This window comes from Panulirus ornatus, chromosome 31, assembly GCF_036320965.1.
Source record: "Panulirus ornatus isolate Po-2019 chromosome 31, ASM3632096v1, whole genome shotgun sequence".
NCBI classification, from domain to species: Eukaryota; Metazoa; Arthropoda; class Malacostraca; order Decapoda; family Palinuridae; genus Panulirus; species Panulirus ornatus.
The window spans coordinates 6272087-6291951 of record NC_092254.1 but is presented as its reverse complement, the minus strand read 5'-3'; the positions used below and the strand labels follow the sequence as shown (position 1 = coordinate 6291951).

Genomic DNA, 19865 nt, shown 5'->3' with positions numbered 1-19865 from the left:
CTTGGTGCTCACCACCACCAGGTGGTTCCTCCCGCCGCCGCGCCCCACGCCTCCCGGGGTCATGCTTGGTGCTCACCACCACCAGGTGGTTCCTCCCGCCGCCGCGCCCCACGCCTCCCGGGGTCATGCTTGGTGCTCACCACCACCAGGTGGTTCCTCCCGCCGCCGCGCCCCACGCCTCCCGGGGTCATGCTTGGTGCTCACCACCACCAGGTGGTTCCTCCCGCCGCCGCGCCCCACGCCTCCCGGGGTCATGCTTGGTGCTCACCACCACCAGGTGGTTCCTCCCGCCGCCGCGCCCCACGCCTCCCGGGGTCATGCTTGGTGCTCACCACCACCAGGTGGTTCCTCCCGCCGCCGCGCCCCACGCCTCCCGGGGTCATGCTTGGTGCTCACCACCACCAGGTGGTTCCTCCCGCCGCCGCGCCCCACGCCTCCCGGGGTCATGCTTGGTGCTCACCACCACCAGGTGGTTCCTCCCGCCGCCGCGCCCCACGCCTCCCGGGGTCATGCTTGGTGCTCACCACCACCAGGTGGTTCCTCCCGCCGCCGCGCCCCACGCCTCCCGGGGTCATGCTTGGTGCTCACCACCACCAGGTGGTTCCTCCCGCCGCCGCGCCCCACGCCTCCCGGGGTCATGCTTGGTGCTCACCACCACCAGGTGGTTCCTCCCGCCGCCGCGCCCCACGCCTCCCGGGGTCATGCTTGGTGCTCACCACCACCAGGTGGTTCCTCCCGCCGCCGCGCCCCACGCCTCCCGGGGTCATGCTTGGTGCTCACCACCACCAGGTGGTTCCTCCCGCCGCCGCGCCCCACGCCTCCCGGGGTCATGCTTGGTGCTCACCACCACCAGGTGGTTCCTCCCGCCGCCGCGCCCCACGCCTCCCGGGGTCATGCTTGGTGCTCACCACCACCAGGTGGTTCCTCCCGCCGCCGCGCCCCACGCCTCCCGGGGTCATGCTTGGTGCTCACCACCACCAGGTGGTTCCTCCCGCCGCCGCGCCCCACGCCTCCCGGGGTCATGCTTGGTGCTCACCACCACCAGGTGGTTCCTCCCGCCGCCGCGCCCCACGCCTCCCGGGGTCATGCTTGGTGCTCACCACCACCAGGTGGTTCCTCCCGCCGCCGCGCCCCACGCCTCCCGGGGTCATGCTTGGTGCTCACCACCACCAGGTGGTTCCTCCCGCCGCCGCGCCCCACGCCTCCCGGGGTCATGCTTGGTGCTCACCACCACCAGGTGGTTCCTCCCGCCGCCGCGCCCCACGCCTCCCGGGGTCATGCTTGGTGCTCACCACCACCAGGTGGTTCCTCCCGCCGCCGCGCCCCACGCCTCCCGGGGTCATGCTTGGTGCTCACCACCACCAGGTGGTTCCTCCCGCCGCCGCGCCCCACGCCTCCCGGGGTCATGCTTGGTGCTCACCACCACCAGGTGGTTCCTCCCGCCGCCGCGCCCCACGCCTCCCGGGGTCATGCTTGGTGCTCACCACCACCAGGTGGTTCCTCCCGCCGCCGCGCCCCACGCCTCCCGGGGTCATGCTTGGTGCTCACCACCACCAGGTGGTTCCTCCCGCCGCCGCGCCCCACGCCTCCCGGGGTCATGCTTGGTGCTCACCACCACCAGGTGGTTCCTCCCGCCGCCGCGCCCCACGCCTCCCGGGGTCATGCTTGGTGCTCACCACCACCAGGTGGTTCCTCCCGCCGCCGCGCCCCACGCCTCCCGGGGTCATGCTTGGTGCTCACCACCACCAGGTGGTTCCTCCCGCCGCCGCGCCCCACGCCTCCCGGGGTCATGCTTGGTGCTCACCACCACCAGGTGGTTCCTCCCGCCGCCGCGCCCCACGCCTCCCGGGGTCATGCTTGGTGCTCACCACCACCAGGTGGTTCCTCCCGCCGCCGCGCCCCACGCCTCCCGGGGTCATGCTTGGTGCTCACCACCACCAGGTGGTTCCTCCCGCCGCCGCGCCCCACGCCTCCCGGGGTCATGCTTGGTGCTCACCACCACCAGGTGGTTCCTCCCGCCGCCGCGCCCCACGCCTCCCGGGGTCATGCTTGGTGCTCACCACCACCAGGTGGTTCCTCCCGCCGCCGCGCCCCACGCCTCCCGGGGTCATGCTTGGTGCTCACCACCACCAGGTGGTTCCTCCCGCCGCCGCGCCCCACGCCTCCCGGGGTCATGCTTGGTGCTCACCACCACCAGGTGGTTCCTCCCGCCGCCGCGCCCCACGCCTCCCGGGGTCATGCTTGGTGCTCACCACCACCAGGTGGTTCCTCCCGCCGCCGCGCCCCACGCCTCCCGGGGTCATGCTTGGTGCTCACCACCACCAGGTGGTTCCTCCCGCCGCCGCGCCCCACGCCTCCCGGGGTCATGCTTGGTGCTCACCACCACCAGGTGGTTCCTCCCGCCGCCGCGCCCCACGCCTCCCGGGGTCATGCTTGGTGCTCACCACCACCAGGTGGTTCCTCCCGCCGCCGCGCCCCACGCCTCCCGGGGTCATGCTTGGTGCTCACCACCACCAGGTGGTTCCTCCCGCCGCCGCGCCCCACGCCTCCCGGGGTCATGCTTGGTGCTCACCACCACCAGGTGGTTCCTCCCGCCGCCGCGCCCCACGCCTCCCGGGGTCATGCTTGGTGCTCACCACCACCAGGTGGTTCCTCCCGCCGCCGCGCCCCACGCCTCCCGGGGTCATGCTTGGTGCTCACCACCACCAGGTGGTTCCTCCCGCCGCCGCGCCCCACGCCTCCCGGGGTCATGCTTGGTGCTCACCACCACCAGGTGGTTCCTCCCGCCGCCGCGCCCCACGCCTCCCGGGGTCATGCTTGGTGCTCACCACCACCAGGTGGTTCCTCCCGCCGCCGCGCCCCACGCCTCCCGGGGTCATGCTTGGTGCTCACCACCACCAGGTGGTTCCTCCCGCCGCCGCGCCCCACGCCTCCCGGGGTCATGCTTGGTGCTCACCACCACCAGGTGGTTCCTCCCGCCGCCGCGCCCCACGCCTCCCGGGGTCATGCTTGGTGCTCACCACCACCAGGTGGTTCCTCCCGCCGCCGCGCCCCACGCCTCCCGGGGTCATGCTTGGTGCTCACCACCACCAGGTGGTTCCTCCCGCCGCCGCGCCCCACGCCTCCCGGGGTCATGCTTGGTGCTCACCACCACCAGGTGGTTCCTCCCGCCGCCGCGCCCCACGCCTCCCGGGGTCATGCTTGGTGCTCACCACCACCAGGTGGTTCCTCCCGCCGCCGCGCCCCACGCCTCCCGGGGTCATGCTTGGTGCTCACCACCACCAGGTGGTTCCTCCCGCCGCCGCGCCCCACGCCTCCCGGGGTCATGCTTGGTGCTCACCACCACCAGGTGGTTCCTCCCGCCGCCGCGCCCCACGCCTCCCGGGGTCATGCTTGGTGCTCACCACCACCAGGTGGTTCCTCCCGCCGCCGCGCCCCACGCCTCCCGGGGTCATGCTTGGTGCTCACCACCACCAGGTGGTTCCTCCCGCCGCCGCGCCCCACGCCTCCCGGGGTCATGCTTGGTGCTCACCACCACCAGGTGGTTCCTCCCGCCGCCGCGCCCCACGCCTCCCGGGGTCATGCTTGGTGCTCACCACCACCAGGTGGTTCCTCCCGCCGCCGCGCCCCACGCCTCCCGGGGTCATGCTTGGTGCTCACCACCACCAGGTGGTTCCTCCCGCCGCCGCGCCCCACGCCTCCCGGGGTCATGCTTGGTGCTCACCACCACCAGGTGGTTCCTCCCGCCGCCGCGCCCCACGCCTCCCGGGGTCATGCTTGGTGCTCACCACCACCAGGTGGTTCCTCCCGCCGCCGCGCCCCACGCCTCCCGGGGTCATGCTTGGTGCTCACCACCACCAGGTGGTTCCTCCCGCCGCCGCGCCCCACGCCTCCCGGGGTCATGCTTGGTGCTCACCACCACCAGGTGGTTCCTCCCGCCGCCGCGCCCCACGCCTCCCGGGGTCATGCTTGGTGCTCACCACCACCAGGTGGTTCCTCCCGCCGCCGCGCCCCACGCCTCCCGGGGTCATGCTTGGTGCTCACCACCACCAGGTGGTTCCTCCCGCCGCCGCGCCCCACGCCTCCCGGGGTCATGCTTGGTGCTCACCACCACCAGGTGGTTCCTCCCGCCGCCGCGCCCCACGCCTCCCGGGGTCATGCTTGGTGCTCACCACCACCAGGTGGTTCCTCCCGCCGCCGCGCCCCACGCCTCCCGGGGTCATGCTTGGTGCTCACCACCACCAGGTGGTTCCTCCCGCCGCCGCGCCCCACGCCTCCCGGGGTCATGCTTGGTGCTCACCACCACCAGGTGGTTCCTCCCGCCGCCGCGCCCCACGCCTCCCGGGGTCATGCTTGGTGCTCACCACCACCAGGTGGTTCCTCCCGCCGCCGCGCCCCACGCCTCCCGGGGTCATGCTTGGTGCTCACCACCACCAGGTGGTTCCTCCCGCCGCCGCGCCCCACGCCTCCCGGGGTCATGCTTGGTGCTCACCACCACCAGGTGGTTCCTCCCGCCGCCGCGCCCCACGCCTCCCGGGGTCATGCTTGGTGCTCACCACCACCAGGTGGTTCCTCCCGCCGCCGCGCCCCACGCCTCCCGGGGTCATGCTTGGTGCTCACCACCACCAGGTGGTTCCTCCCGCCGCCGCGCCCCACGCCTCCCGGGGTCATGCTTGGTGCTCACCACCACCAGGTGGTTCCTCCCGCCGCCGCGCCCCACGCCTCCCGGGGTCATGCTTGGTGCTCACCACCACCAGGTGGTTCCTCCCGCCGCCGCGCCCCACGCCTCCCGGGGTCATGCTTGGTGCTCACCACCACCAGGTGGTTCCTCCCGCCGCCGCGCCCCACGCCTCCCGGGGTCATGCTTGGTGCTCACCACCACCAGGTGGTTCCTCCCGCCGCCGCGCCCCACGCCTCCCGGGGTCATGCTTGGTGCTCACCACCACCAGGTGGTTCCTCCCGCCGCCGCGCCCCACGCCTCCCGGGGTCATGCTTGGTGCTCACCACCACCAGGTGGTTCCTCCCGCCGCCGCGCCCCACGCCTCCCGGGGTCATGCTTGGTGCTCACCACCACCAGGTGGTTCCTCCCGCCGCCGCGCCCCACGCCTCCCGGGGTCATGCTTGGTGCTCACCACCACCAGGTGGTTCCTCCCGCCGCCGCGCCCCACGCCTCCCGGGGTCATGCTTGGTGCTCACCACCACCAGGTGGTTCCTCCCGCCGCCGCGCCCCACGCCTCCCGGGGTCATGCTTGGTGCTCACCACCACCAGGTGGTTCCTCCCGCCGCCGCGCCCCACGCCTCCCGGGGTCATGCTTGGTGCTCACCACCACCAGGTGGTTCCTCCCGCCGCCGCGCCCCACGCCTCCCGGGGTCATGCTTGGTGCTCACCACCACCAGGTGGTTCCTCCCGCCGCCGCGCCCCACGCCTCCCGGGGTCATGCTTGGTGCTCACCACCACCAGGTGGTTCCTCCCGCCGCCGCGCCCCACGCCTCCCGGGGTCATGCTTGGTGCTCACCACCACCAGGTGGTTCCTCCCGCCGCCGCGCCCCACGCCTCCCGGGGTCATGCTTGGTGCTCACCACCACCAGGTGGTTCCTCCCGCCGCCGCGCCCCACGCCTCCCGGGGTCATGCTTGGTGCTCACCACCACCAGGTGGTTCCTCCCGCCGCCGCGCCCCACGCCTCCCGGGGTCATGCTTGGTGCTCACCACCACCAGGTGGTTCCTCCCGCCGCCGCGCCCCACGCCTCCCGGGGTCATGCTTGGTGCTCACCACCACCAGGTGGTTCCTCCCGCCGCCGCGCCCCACGCCTCCCGGGGTCATGCTTGGTGCTCACCACCACCAGGTGGTTCCTCCCGCCGCCGCGCCCCACGCCTCCCGGGGTCATGCTTGGTGCTCACCACCACCAGGTGGTTCCTCCCGCCGCCGCGCCCCACGCCTCCCGGGGTCATGCTTGGTGCTCACCACCACCAGGTGGTTCCTCCCGCCGCCGCGCCCCACGCCTCCCGGGGTCATGCTTGGTGCTCACCACCACCAGGTGGTTCCTCCCGCCGCCGCGCCCCACGCCTCCCGGGGTCATGCTTGGTGCTCACCACCACCAGGTGGTTCCTCCCGCCGCCGCGCCCCACGCCTCCCGGGGTCATGCTTGGTGCTCACCACCACCAGGTGGTTCCTCCCGCCGCCGCGCCCCACGCCTCCCGGGGTCATGCTTGGTGCTCACCACCACCAGGTGGTTCCTCCCGCCGCCGCGCCCCACGCCTCCCGGGGTCATGCTTGGTGCTCACCACCACCAGGTGGTTCCTCCCGCCGCCGCGCCCCACGCCTCCCGGGGTCATGCTTGGTGCTCACCACCACCAGGTGGTTCCTCCCGCCGCCGCGCCCCACGCCTCCCGGGGTCATGCTTGGTGCTCACCACCACCAGGTGGTTCCTCCCGCCGCCGCGCCCCACGCCTCCCGGGGTCATGCTTGGTGCTCACCACCACCAGGTGGTTCCTCCCGCCGCCGCGCCCCACGCCTCCCGGGGTCATGCTTGGTGCTCACCACCACCAGGTGGTTCCTCCCGCCGCCGCGCCCCACGCCTCCCGGGGTCATGCTTGGTGCTCACCACCACCAGGTGGTTCCTCCCGCCGCCGCGCCCCACGCCTCCCGGGGTCATGCTTGGTGCTCACCACCACCAGGTGGTTCCTCCCGCCGCCGCGCCCCACGCCTCCCGGGGTCATGCTTGGTGCTCACCACCACCAGGTGGTTCCTCCCGCCGCCGCGCCCCACGCCTCCCGGGGTCATGCTTGGTGCTCACCACCACCAGGTGGTTCCTCCCGCCGCCGCGCCCCACGCCTCCCGGGGTCATGCTTGGTGCTCACCACCACCAGGTGGTTCCTCCCGCCGCCGCGCCCCACGCCTCCCGGGGTCATGCTTGGTGCTCACCACCACCAGGTGGTTCCTCCCGCCGCCGCGCCCCACGCCTCCCGGGGTCATGCTTGGTGCTCACCACCACCAGGTGGTTCCTCCCGCTGCCGCCTCCACACGCCTCCCAGGGTCATGGTTGGTCCTCACCACCACCAGGTGGTTCCTCCTCCCGCCTCCACGTGCCTTCCTGGGTCGTGGTCAGTCCTCACCACCAGGAAGTGGTTCCTCCCGCAGCGTCCCACGCCTCCCGGGGTCATGCTTGGTGCTCACCACCACCAGGTGGTTCCTCCCGCCGCCGCGCCCCACGCCTCCCGGGGTCACAGGCGGCACATTACACATCCTATTACCGTCAGGAGGCGCCACAAGAAATGTATTCATGGAAAACATTTCCAAGCGGTATATTTCCCCGCACTAGACTATTCACAGACGAGGAGAAGGTCTGAGTGGTTCTTTCCTCAATCTAAATATTTCTCTACAGAGAGATCGCTGGTGTACGAGACGCCACACACTCCTCCGGCCCGCGCAAGAGGAGGCACCACTACTCCTCACCTCAACCTCCCAGGGGTTAAGCTCTCAGACTGAAGGCCAAAATTTGGTTTGCTGGTTCCAACTTCGGGATCAGTTCAGATGGACCGCGATCAAGCGGGTGTCTTCTAACGGCTCATCCTGCTGCCCAAGAGCTCATTCAGCAGGTTAGAGCCTTCGGAAGTAGATCAAGGGCAGAGCAACAGGTGTTAAGCAACCCAAGACAAGCCAGCCCGTCTGTTGTGTCCCTCTGGGTAGATGGTGGTGGAGAGGGAGGGATGGGAGGGGGTCGGTGCCGTGGCGCCCTCACACAGGCAGGGGACGGGCGATCATTCTCGTCCACCAACTCTGGTGTTGACACACTGGCCAGGAAACACGACACCCACCAGGAGGGAGGGAGGGAGGGTGGTCGTCCATCACTGTGGTGGCAGCCTGACCTTAACACTCCCCAAGCCCAGCGCTTGCTTCTATCGCCTCCCTCCCTCCCACCTCCCAAGAGGCCTCCAACACTCTCCTGTCAAAATAATGTTCCTTCCAAGCGAGCGATCCAACGGCGTGTGTGTGTGTGTGTGTGTGTGTGTGTGTGTGTGTGTGTGTGTGTGTGTGTAGTGAGCCCCAGCTCCTGCTGCAGCGCTCTTGTTCAAGACTTCCAACATCCACACATCTACAACATCCAGTCCTGGTGTCCATCATATCCACAGAGGCTAAATTCAAAAGAACTGGGCCGTCGATTTCCAACCTTACGAACACATGTGAACGTGAGTATGGCTCTGTATTCAACTCAACACAAGAATACAAGAATAAAGGCCTTGGGAAGCACAGACGGCAAACTCGATATCAAGGGAAATTATCTAAAGACATATCATCATAATTTCTCAAGTTTCGCTTCGACGACGCAGATAAAAGCAAGAGACAAAGGACGACGAATAAGTCAGCATAATATCCCTGGTGACGTTCAATCAACCACCAGCAAGACCCAGTAAGGCGCCCCACGCCCGACCCACACCCACACCCACACACACAGGTCCAACTCACGGACCCCTGAAACGCCTGAAGTTCCAGCTGTTCTTAAGACTCGCCAAGTAGGACTCTCTCTCTCTCTCTCTCTCTCTCTCTCTCTCTCTCTCTCTCTCTCTCTCTCTCTCTCTCTCTCTCTCTGCCACCACTAACACACCAGCACCACCAGCAGCAGCTGGTCCGGGCTTTCCCAGCTGGTGGAGGAAACTTCGGTGTCTGCCCGTCTCCAGGAGGGACTTGGGACAATAACCAACGCAGGTGCGACAACTACACTTTGCCTCTTAACCAAACGAAGGTTTCGAGGTCTATCGTCCCTTCGCCACAGATCTATCGTCCTCGCAAGGTAAAGTTGTCGTTCCTGAAATCTAGCTATTCTATTCGAAACAGGCAATAGTTATCAAAAGAAAAGATTAATAATGTACTTTAAAAATAAGGTATGGTTATCCTTTCTGAGCGAGAGAGTCATTGCAAACGGGACGTTATCGTACACAAAAAAAAAAACACACACACACACACAAGGGTGTGTCCCAGAAGGACAATTATCGTAAACCAAAAGGTAAAGCTATCAGGAGGACAGTTATCGTACACGAGAGGAGGAGCAATCGTACCTAACGGGCCAAGTTATCGTCCCGAGGCGGGTGTGGGTCTGCCGTCGCGACAAATATTTCCGTCGTGTCTCGCCCATCCCCCGCCACTTACTGCCCATAATAATCCAATGTGGCGAAAATAGAAAAGTGCTAAGTCAATATGGGGTGAGAGGGGGCAGGAGAACGGGGCTGTCAGCTGGGCCATTCTCTGGGCCTATTCAACCATTCAACTATCCATAATCTGATATGGGGAAAACTGAAAACTGGTAACGAGGTGAAAGGGGGATATTTAGGGGTTATGTGGGGGGGAGGGGGCATTTCCCCCCCCCCCTCCTGCTCCCAGACTAGGCTCTCCCTGAATCAGTCTAGTGACGTGGACAATGTCTGGCGCAACTCCTGCCTTCGCAACGGCACACGTCACACCTCCTCCCACACCTCCGCACCAACAGCACGTCACCACCACATCCCTCCCCTGTCATACCACGTGGACTCAGTAATTACAGGCAGTAATTAAATGGCAGCGTGGGTGCCGAGCGCCCCATCACTGCTGGCGGTGGTAGAGAGAGAGAGAGAGAGAGAGAGAGAGAGAGAGAGAGAGAGAGAGAGAGAGAGAGAGAGAGAGAGAGAGTGTGTGTGTGTGTGTGTGTGTGTGTGTGTGTGTGTGTGTGTGTGTGTGTGTGTGTGTGTGTGTGTCTGTGTGTCTACGTTTGTGTGTGTGGGGGGGCGCAGGGGAGAGAACTAGCGAGAGAGAGAGAGAGAGAGAGAGAGAGAGAGAGAGAGAGAGAGAGAGAGAGAGAGAGAGAGAGAGAGAGAGAGAGAGAGCTGACGAGCTAAACTCCACAACTCTTACACTGTGTTCAACTTCCTTTGTAAAAGTGTTGAAGACCTGGCATGAACGATGCACGACGGATAACCTCAAACATCCAGTATATAACTACAGACGTATATAACTGTAAGACGTATATAACTATAAGACGTATATAACTGGCAGTCGATGAATTATAAGACGTATACCTAAGGCTATATACAGCTTCACCTCACCAATATCAACAATATCACTAACCTAACAAACTCAAGTATCTCAATACAGCCGTGATGAAAAACCATCTTCCTAATCCGTTCAGCCACAATCTTAGGTGAGGGGAGATGGTGTGCATCACGCGAGAACCGACATTACCACACCAGCCAGCTGGCCCGGGGAAATAACTCCGGGTAAGGAAGCTGTCAGCTCGAGGTAAGGCCTCCATCCTTCAAGTCAGCAGAGGCAGAGTGCTGACCGTGCTAACTCCTCCACCACCACACCATCTCCTCTGCTGCTGCTGCTGCACCACCTCCCCCTCACCGTACTGTTTGTTTACACTCACGCGTGCGGCATCCCACGCGTGGGCAGCACTACCAGGCCGCCCGCCCCGCAATGCACCAACTGTACAACCTCGACCATCACAGTCATCACGCCTTATCGCAACTCCCCCCCAAATGCGTCCGTTCGTCAGCATGTTTTCCCTGTCTCCATCTACATTTTTCTCTTCCTGTCCGTCCTTTTCTTTTAATCTTCCTGTCTGCGCATCTCCGAATGGTTATCAAATCACTCTGTTTACGTGTCTTTAAACCTAAACACTCTTCTTTCCAGGAAAGTCTAAGGTTAGAAAACAATCAGTTCTATCGTCGTATTTATACTCAGTTACTCCCGTGGGATCACCAAAGAAAAAAAAAAACCGCGGCTTGCCGGTCTCAAGCCTACGTCATTGTTGACAACGGACTCCATATTCAATTAACGTATCCATCACACAGCGTCGCTTGACACACCCGAGCGAAGGCTATCACTTCCCAGCCACACAAATAGCATTTAACTGGACCGAAGATGAGGGTGTCCAACCTGCTATACTACTATGAACACGCTGGGTCTCCAGTGTCATTATCTTCTGCCAAAGAACACACTTCGTACTCCATTCCTGACGGAGATGTTGGGATATTCCATGAAACTACCACTATTTTTGGTCCGTTATTGACATGGACCTCGGCGTATATCTGACGCAAAGGATGTCACTCCCTCCCTCCAGCTGAGACTTATTTCCTGATAATCTGGGCGAATCTGGTCGTTTCCCCGCGTAACGAGATAATCCTTTCACGTCGGCGCCAAGTGAGCGATGCAGCCAGTCGATATCACTTCATTTCTGGCCACGAAGGTCGTCCTTCTCCCGCCAGAATCACAAATTCTTTCTTGAATGGTTTTATATTTCCTTGAGGCGAGACTTCGTCTGCCAGGTGGGCGCACCACGAGCGAGACGATACCTTCGCGGAGGCTACTGCATCATCAGTGGACGGAAAGGAGTACAGTCTCGCCAAGGACCTTCACGCTCCAGGAGGAGACCTCCACTCCCCTGCTCCTGCACGGAGTACAGACTCGATGCCACAGGAGTCCTGTGGTGATATAACATTAGTCAAATACAATGACGGTGATGAGGATCTATCGCCGACGTTTCAATCAGGGTTTTAAAATCCGCTGAGCAACCTCGGCTGCCGACGCAGGCCCGTAATCCCCCGTAATTTAATGAGCTCAATCACGAGATAAAACTGACGCGCGGGCACGGTGCATCTGGCGTGTGCATGACGGACTGACAACTCAACGCGGGGGCAATTATATCAGCGGAGCTTTGGCAAGCCAGCGGTAGTCACGCCATCACGTCTGCTCAAGGCCATCAACCTGTTCTTGACCTACCATAATGACCATGCAAAGATATGGTGCAGTGGGGCAGGAGGCTGTCTTGTGCGTGGGGCTGGCTGTGTGGTACAAGAGATGGAAGTAATGGCGTGTGGTATAATTGTGATGTTGGTAATGGTGTGTGGTATAAGTGGGATTTAAGCAATGGTGTGTGGTACAAGTGGGATTTACGTAATGTGGTATAAATGGTGTGTAAGTGTGCATGGTAAATACTTGATATTTGAGCTGTGTGTGTGAATGCTTTGTGTACATGTCCCTCTAACGTCAGGATATCCCATGATGGTACGCCCTTGGGTGGTGGACACGCAGATGTACCTGCGGGTCTTCACGAGAGCATTGCAAGCGAGGAGTCTCCTGGCTGACTTCGCTCTCGCATTCTGGAGGGGGTAAGGGTATGTGGTGTTTGGCCAGGCTCAGGGTCCAATCCCCATGGCAAACAAGCTCGGGGAGCTTCCTCCAGCTAAGCCTGATCCCCTGCAAGACGCGAGCCCCGCACCCGCGGTGGAAAACAACAGCATCGGCGCGACCTACCCTGACAGGCACGACACCAGCGGCGGAGGATCACACCCTCCAGAGACTCCGGCCCTTCCAGTCTCCCGGACGCGATGAACATATGGCCTGCTACCTGGCTCGCTGAGTCCAATCCCGGGACCTTCTGCACCGCCGACCACAGGATGGGTAGGGTACGGCCGGTAAATTAGCAGTTTTTGCGGCAAAAGTCAAAATCAAATCCTTGAGTGTAAAAGGGAGCTGACCCACCCCAACCACACAGTGAGGGTGTGGCCTGCAACAAGCTGCCAGACTGTGGCTGACAGTTGAGCGTCCCCATGAAACGCTGAGGGTGTGGTCAGGGGTTGACACACACACCTGTTGAATGCTAAGAGGTGTGTGTGTGTGTGTGTGTGTGTGTGTGTGTGTGTGTGTGTGTGTGTGTGTGTGTGTGGTCACATTAGTTCCATGTGTGTCAACCACTCACCAGAGGAGGAACTTTAATAATAAGTCAAACTCAAATTAAGCCACAATGAGATCATCCCAAGCCTCTTACATCTTCACCATGAGACTAATACGATTCCAAGCCGACCAAAGACGTGGTATAATCTGCATTAACATTTCAAACACAGCCCAGCCTCCCAGCCTCTCTTTATTCTAACTCCGATCTTGATGGAGATAAACTACATTATTCAGAGAGTTTGAAGCGAAGACATTTGTCAGATCCACCAGGCTGTGGGGAGCTTGGAGAGATGGACAACACAAGTAATATATCAATGAAATGACAGTTTTTTAATGTATGAACGTCTGCCTGACAGGCCAGGGCTAAGCATGACAACCCCGCTCAGAGAAACGACAACAATGGGGATGATCAACGTGTTCAGGGACTACGGATCATAATAATAGACCAGAGAGGACGAGTGGCTGAGCTCACAGAGAATACTGAGGGACAGACGGGTGGCTGACACACACACACACCTCAAGGGATACGAAAACGTCTGCCAGTGGCGTCCTCGCGTCAAGGTAATCAGCGTCGACTATGAGGAGGAAGTACGAGGTGGTGATGCAGTAAAACGGGTGACGTCGGAAGGTGGCTTAGGGGATCCTGGCATTCTTAAAGATAAGCTCTTGGAGCCCAGCTCAACCAGAAACGTGCCATTTCTTACCGCCAGGAACCAGTATGTATAACTTCAGGGGTAAGACTGAAAGCTGCGAGGCTGTACGATCAGAAAAAAAATCTATTGCTCCATACAATCATACGAACATACAGCCATACAGAGGTGATGGCTGGGAAGAACGAACAGAAATGATGGCTGGGAAGAACATACAGAGGTGATGTAGGACCACAAGGTGGGGATGGAAGCCAAGAGAGGCGCTGATGGAGAGAAGGCTCTGTGCAGACCAGAGGAAGAAGAAGGCGAAAGAAATCTTGATAGGAAGGTCCAGCTGGTCTGGCTGGTCTGTGGGCAGTGTTGACAGATACTCTACGGAAAGAAACTGGTAACTTCAACATCTCTTATAACAGTTACCATCTCGACGACGCATTAACATGAAGCATGACTCTCTCGTGATAGGAGACACAATCATTTCTCACACTCGTACGATCTGACATAATGATATATAAATATAGTCATACAACTAAGGCTATGAACCATCCCTCCCTCTCCCTCCCTCCTCTGATCCTGAGTATACACATCGTCTCGATGTGTATTTCATGATCAAACATTCCACTTACGATCCAGACATTAAAACTCTATCACTCCGCGTAGAGAGCAAATGGTAACTCGAATGCAGTAATAAGCATATATAATGTGTTCACTTTTGAACATGTCTGGCTTTGTTCTTCCCCGGCGGCTCATAACGTTGAACATCCTGAGCGAACACAATAAACGGGTCAGCCTTAACTTCCGGGTCACAGCCTCTGAAAATGTTTGATGTGAATATTAAACACACAACAATATTTTCCCGCTGTATACAAGCCCTCGCTAATCTGGATCCTGAATGGAAATTTTGTTATAAACTAATGAATTTGTTGAGGTCGGCGGCATGGCGAGTTTGGGTCATAAATATGGAGCCTGAGCTACATCGGTTATGTGTTCAAGGATACGGCCGACAGAAAACTCCTGGTTATCATGGAGGGTGGTGACCTTGGCCACCTCTATTGTGGTGTCTTGCCCCGTCGCCGTGGAGTGGGGTGTTTGCCACCCGTGCACGGGTGGCAAACACCCCACTTAGCCACGACAACAAAAGGGGGTGCACAACACGCCTGGGAGGAGCATCAAGGTCGCCCCGACAGCAGCCAACAGGCATCCACAACCCTCACGATAATTGGGGACTTTCTCGCCCAGGAATTGGCCTCGACAAATCGTGCCTCACTTGTGAAGTAATCTCGTCTCCTCCCTTTCCTCCTCGCTCACGCCTTCCTCTTAGACACACGATGGCCCCCGTCCTCTCGACCAGGTGAGAGGATTTGCATGATACTAACGACAAGAAACCTCAGAAAACACAGCCCCTCCCACCCCCACCCACAACTGTGGTTCCCCTGGTGAGCCACTGAACGTATCCTCCCTCCAGTCCGACAACAGACTCTGGCATCGACACCTGCCACTGGTGTGAGGCAGTGAGGAGAACCGAGAGAATTTTGAGGGGGCAATCGTTAATATACGGCCGGACGATACTCTTTTAAGGGTCGGGTTACAAGTCAAGACACCATACGCATGGGTCGTACCGTCCGTCGTGCTCAATGGTCGTGCCACTGTGTCCAAGGGTCGTACCGTCGTGTTCGAGGGTCGTGCCGTCGTGTTCGAGGGTCGTACCGTCGTGTTCGAGGGTCGTACCGTCGTTCTCAAGGGATGCACTGTCGTGCTCAAGGGGTTAACTCAGCGTAGCGGTATACAAAGGTAACCACCCACGTCCACCACAGGTGGTCGCTCAAGCAAGGGTTACCGCTATACTGAGGCAGCCACTGGCACATTCCTCCTCACTAGCTCAGTGCGCCGGGCTCAAGATCAGTCGATATTTATGAATAATAACAAGGGTTTGCCGACCTAACGGGTAGCGTTTGTAATTACGGTGGCCACGACAGCGTTACCAGTGGAGGAACCTTGGGGATAGTAAGTGGACTAGTGTCACTGTGACATACGCCCCTTTGTCCTGGACAAGATACACACTACCAGTGTGTCAATCAGCTCCTTTTTTTTTTTTTTTTTTTGGCCACCCGCTCATCAGTCACCAGTCAACCAGTCCACTATACCTGTCACCCAACCAATAAACCCACCACCAGTCACCCACCCAATAAACCTACCAGTCAACCAGCCAGTCATCAAACCCCATCACCCTACCAGTCAACCAGCCAGTCATCAAACCCACCACCCTACCAGTCAACCAGCCAGTCATCTAATCAGGCGAGCAAACAATTAAGCAGCCAGTCGAGCATCCAGTCATCCACTGAGGCAGCCCGGTCTTCACACTGAATAATACATAACACTCTTAAGGATGCAAAGTTAATTTACAAGGTAAATACACTGTGACAAAAGTCGAGGCAAAAACCTGGAAGGGAGAGAGGGAGAGCGACAGGAAGAGGGAGGGAGGTGGGAAGGAAGAGAAGGGAGAGAGAGAGAGGGGGGGGGAGGGAGAGGAAGGCAGGTGGGAAGGAAGAGAAGGGAGAGAGAGAGGGAGGGAGAGGAAGGGAGATGGGAAGGAAGAGAGAGAGAGAGAGAGAGAGAGAGAGAGAGAGAGAGAGAGAGAGAGAGAGAGAGAGAGAGAGAGACGAGCCATGGTAAACAGAGCCAGGTTAAGCCAGAAGCGCAGGCAGCGAGCGGGGGAAAGGGTCCCGGAGACAGGAGGGTAAACATACACACTCCTGACCTTCAGCAGTGTGAGGCCAGCCGGCCGGCCGCCCGTCGTCACCCGCCTCCCTCCACTGCCAGATAATACCAACAACTTACACAAACCACCACCACGCACAAAGAACCACCAGCTCCATGAGCGCACTCCAAATCACTGGATTGCCAAGCGGGAGAAAATTCTACGATGCTGAGGATTACTACAAACAGGAGTGTCTTAGGGATAACGAAGAACAACAGTACACGTTCGGTTCTTACGAAGAAACCCGGGATAAGTCTGGGAGCAAAGAACAGCGTACGCTATGACTCAATCAGAGCAGGAAAAGTGAAGATTAAACAAGAAAAACACAATAAAATCTAAGGATTACTAAAGATGCACTAGGGACTACCGAGAATAATAGATGTTTATGAATACCAACAAGACCAGGAGTTGCCTAAAATCAACAGATGATGTTTGGCATTACCCAGAAAAACAGCGTAGGTTATGGATTATAAAAAGCGTTACTTAATATACCTAGCATGACATACTACAACCTACCCAGCATATGATATACCCAAAAGAATATAGTATACCCAACATAAACCGAGTGTGTTATTGCATTGCCTATTAGCCTAGTATCACCCCACACTCACCGGCTAAGTCCGTTTCTGCCATCCTTCCTTTGATCTGTCCCTTCGCTCTCGCTTATCTTCATGACTGGTGCTTCATCAGCCCTGCGTTATGGCCACTTTTTTTCCTCCATTGTCGTCTACATTTCCTCATTTTGTCATGGGGTCCCCTGCGTTCCCATTCTCGTTTTCCTTCGCCAGCCTACAAAACATGTGGGAATTAATAGGAGAAAATTACAAAAGAAAACGACTTAAAAAGGGGGTAACCAACTCAAACATGTTCCTAGGGTTAAATTCAACCCTAGAACTACACATTATTATAAACAACTGATTTTTGGGGGGTTTCAAAACACTTTTTCTTTAACAAAACTTTCCTATATATATTATATATATATATATATATATATATATATATATATATATATATATATATATATATATATATAATAATAATAAAGCCGTCATTTCTGGGTACAAGTGAGTGGGGGTCAGACCCCTTCCCACTCCTCTATAAAACTATTACTGGCAGACGGAATCATAAAGTGAAACCAACTGTTCCACGTACCCGCCTAATTCAATTCGTTTGTCAAATTTCAGAATGGAATACACGGGGATTTGGCGAAAAGTCCCTAAAGCGGGAGATGTACAGACTAACAGAGAAAAGGACTGACAAGCGATGAAACTGTAAATGCGAGTAGTATATATATATATATATATATATATATATATATATATATATATATATATATATATATATATATATAAGAAAGCTGCAAGATGAACTATAAATTTTCTCTTCATGCTGTGCAAACTGGTAATTACAAGTAGGGAAATACACAGATGTGCAAGCAAAAAAAACAATTATCAATCTGATGCTTCATCTCTGCCTCATATATGTACGGAGGCTACTGGCATTCACCCCATAACCACAACCTCTCCAGAGTACACGTAACACTCAAGAATACGTATAACTCCCACGACTCTTTATAATATTCCCTAGATATACTTGCGGTGAGCGCTATGCGCAAGACCCATCTAATGACACAGTCGTCCTATTATATGCAAAGCAGTTCAAGAAACGGGACTGCATGAGAGTAAAACTCTTCCACATACCGTACAAACAGGCACGTGCAACCAAACAAAAGCCTGAAAGAACAAAAGCAAACAAAGGCCTGGACGATGTTTTGACAACATGACATGTAACAAAACCTGAACAAAGTCTGGAATATGATTAAAGACATGCAGATCAAAACCTGATAAAAGGCCTGGAGGCAGGAGCGTCTCTAGGGGAAATAGCGCCTATGGCAAGCACTGAAATTGCGCCTCTGGCTTGATTAAAAATGTACATACAGTGGATGTATATAAAAATATACACAGTGTAATTATAAACTGTTGAAGAGTTAGGCCAAACTTAAATTTACATAAACTCTTTAAAGACTTAAAGACCTATTTGATCAAAATTTGTAACGTAGAAGCGGTAATGCAACTGATAGCAAAATATTACTATAGTTGAAAAGTAAGCGTTTCTTTTTCTATTTCACAAAACCAAACCGTTAAGAATGTCAATGGGATAGCATGTGTCAAAAAAACAAACCTGTTGAGTGGCGCTCCCCTTCAAGTGGCGCCCAGGGCACCTGCCATACCCTAGATACGCCACTGCCTGGAGGCACAAAGCTTAATAAAACAAGATGAGAAAGACAACGAAAAACAGGAAACAACGAAAACCTAGATAGGTGACGCCCGCCGACAATATGCCAAAGCCGCAACCGACGCGCTCCCTCCCCCCCTACTCCTATATAACTTTAATTCATCCACTTGTAAAGCCAATAAAGCCTTTAATCCAATCCTGTTTTGGGGGGACTGCCATTATTACAACCTATTGATTCCCTTCAAATATCGGCGTGGATGGCGCGACGAACAGTTCCTGGTGTAGGTGTTTGCACTGTTCCGTGTCACCTGAAATTTCCATGATCAGATCAATATTGTACGGAATGAATTTCAAGTTAAAGCATCTCTCTTTTACGACCAGCTCCACAGATTTAATAAGAGGGACAGACACCGTACTGCAATTTACATGGTAAGAGGGTTCGATACCATATTCATTCTCAGCACTAACGTCGCCATTAATGGGGGTTAATGTTACTTGTTAGCCATTCTTGACTGAATGATAGCCATAATAAAAACGATCTTTGGTGATCCATATAAAGAGAGAGTGTATAGATGGAGTTGTACTTCGGTGGCTATAAAGGGCACTACTTAATAGCAGAGCCTCAACATTGGTTTGAGGTAATAAGCGAGATCAGTTTTGGAACTGGTTCTCTTTTCTCATGTTATAAAATGACATTATTAATGATATACGTTGTAAGATATTAAAATTTCCACATGATACAAAGCTGGGAAATAAACCTATACTGAACGACTTCAAGAGGTGATTTTATACAGGTATTCCAAATTATCAAAAGCTTTTTGATAACCCCGATCTGAAAAGCTACTTAAAATGATGCCTGTCTGATTTCGTTCGCAGTACTGAACACAAATTAGAGCGTAATTGTTTTACTTCGAATTAGGCAGTTGATCTTCAACAGATCTGTTGACATAATGAACGATAAACCGATCACAGAAGTAGATTATATTTATGAATGGTCTTGAAAAATATTTCGTTTCAAATCCCCAACTGACACTATTTGCGCCGCCTTATTTACATGTAACATTTACTGGCATTCTCATTAAAACATCTATACACATTCTCCCTCTTACAACACTGTTCTCCGAGTTTCTGATCTCTTTCCACAATCACAAACAGCTTCGAAAAGACCCAGTGGTCCGTTGCTGTTTGAATTTCTGTCACAAAGCGCTACTTCTAACCACAACGCCTCGCACTCTAATCAATAAAACAACATGTTGAGGAGAGGGTCATGACGTGACTGGTCCTTCTTTATGCTGGTGACAGCAACTTGAGGTAGAAAAATTATAAAGATAATAATAATAACAATAAAAATAATAATTATCATCATTATCATTATTATCATCAGATCGACGACAGCCACTCTGGCAAGATCTAATGGAACTCCCCCTCCCCTCCCGTCTCCCTCGCCGAACCAAGCCACCCTGCTCAGGGAGCCCATCCCCCACACTTCCCCTCCCAACAGGGCACCCCCACCCAGG

At 56.9% G+C, this 19865-nt stretch overlaps 1 long non-coding RNA gene across 1 annotated transcript in view; it reads right to left on the bottom strand.

Moving 5' to 3' along the window:
* Positions 1-19865, bottom strand: part of LOC139758777 (uncharacterized) — a 52897-nt gene that overhangs the window by 26806 nt on the left and 6226 nt on the right. The window contains exon 2 of the long non-coding RNA XR_011714918.1: positions 16725-16902. This is a non-coding gene — a long non-coding RNA (uncharacterized lncRNA). The remainder of the gene's footprint in view (positions 1-16724; positions 16903-19865) is intronic.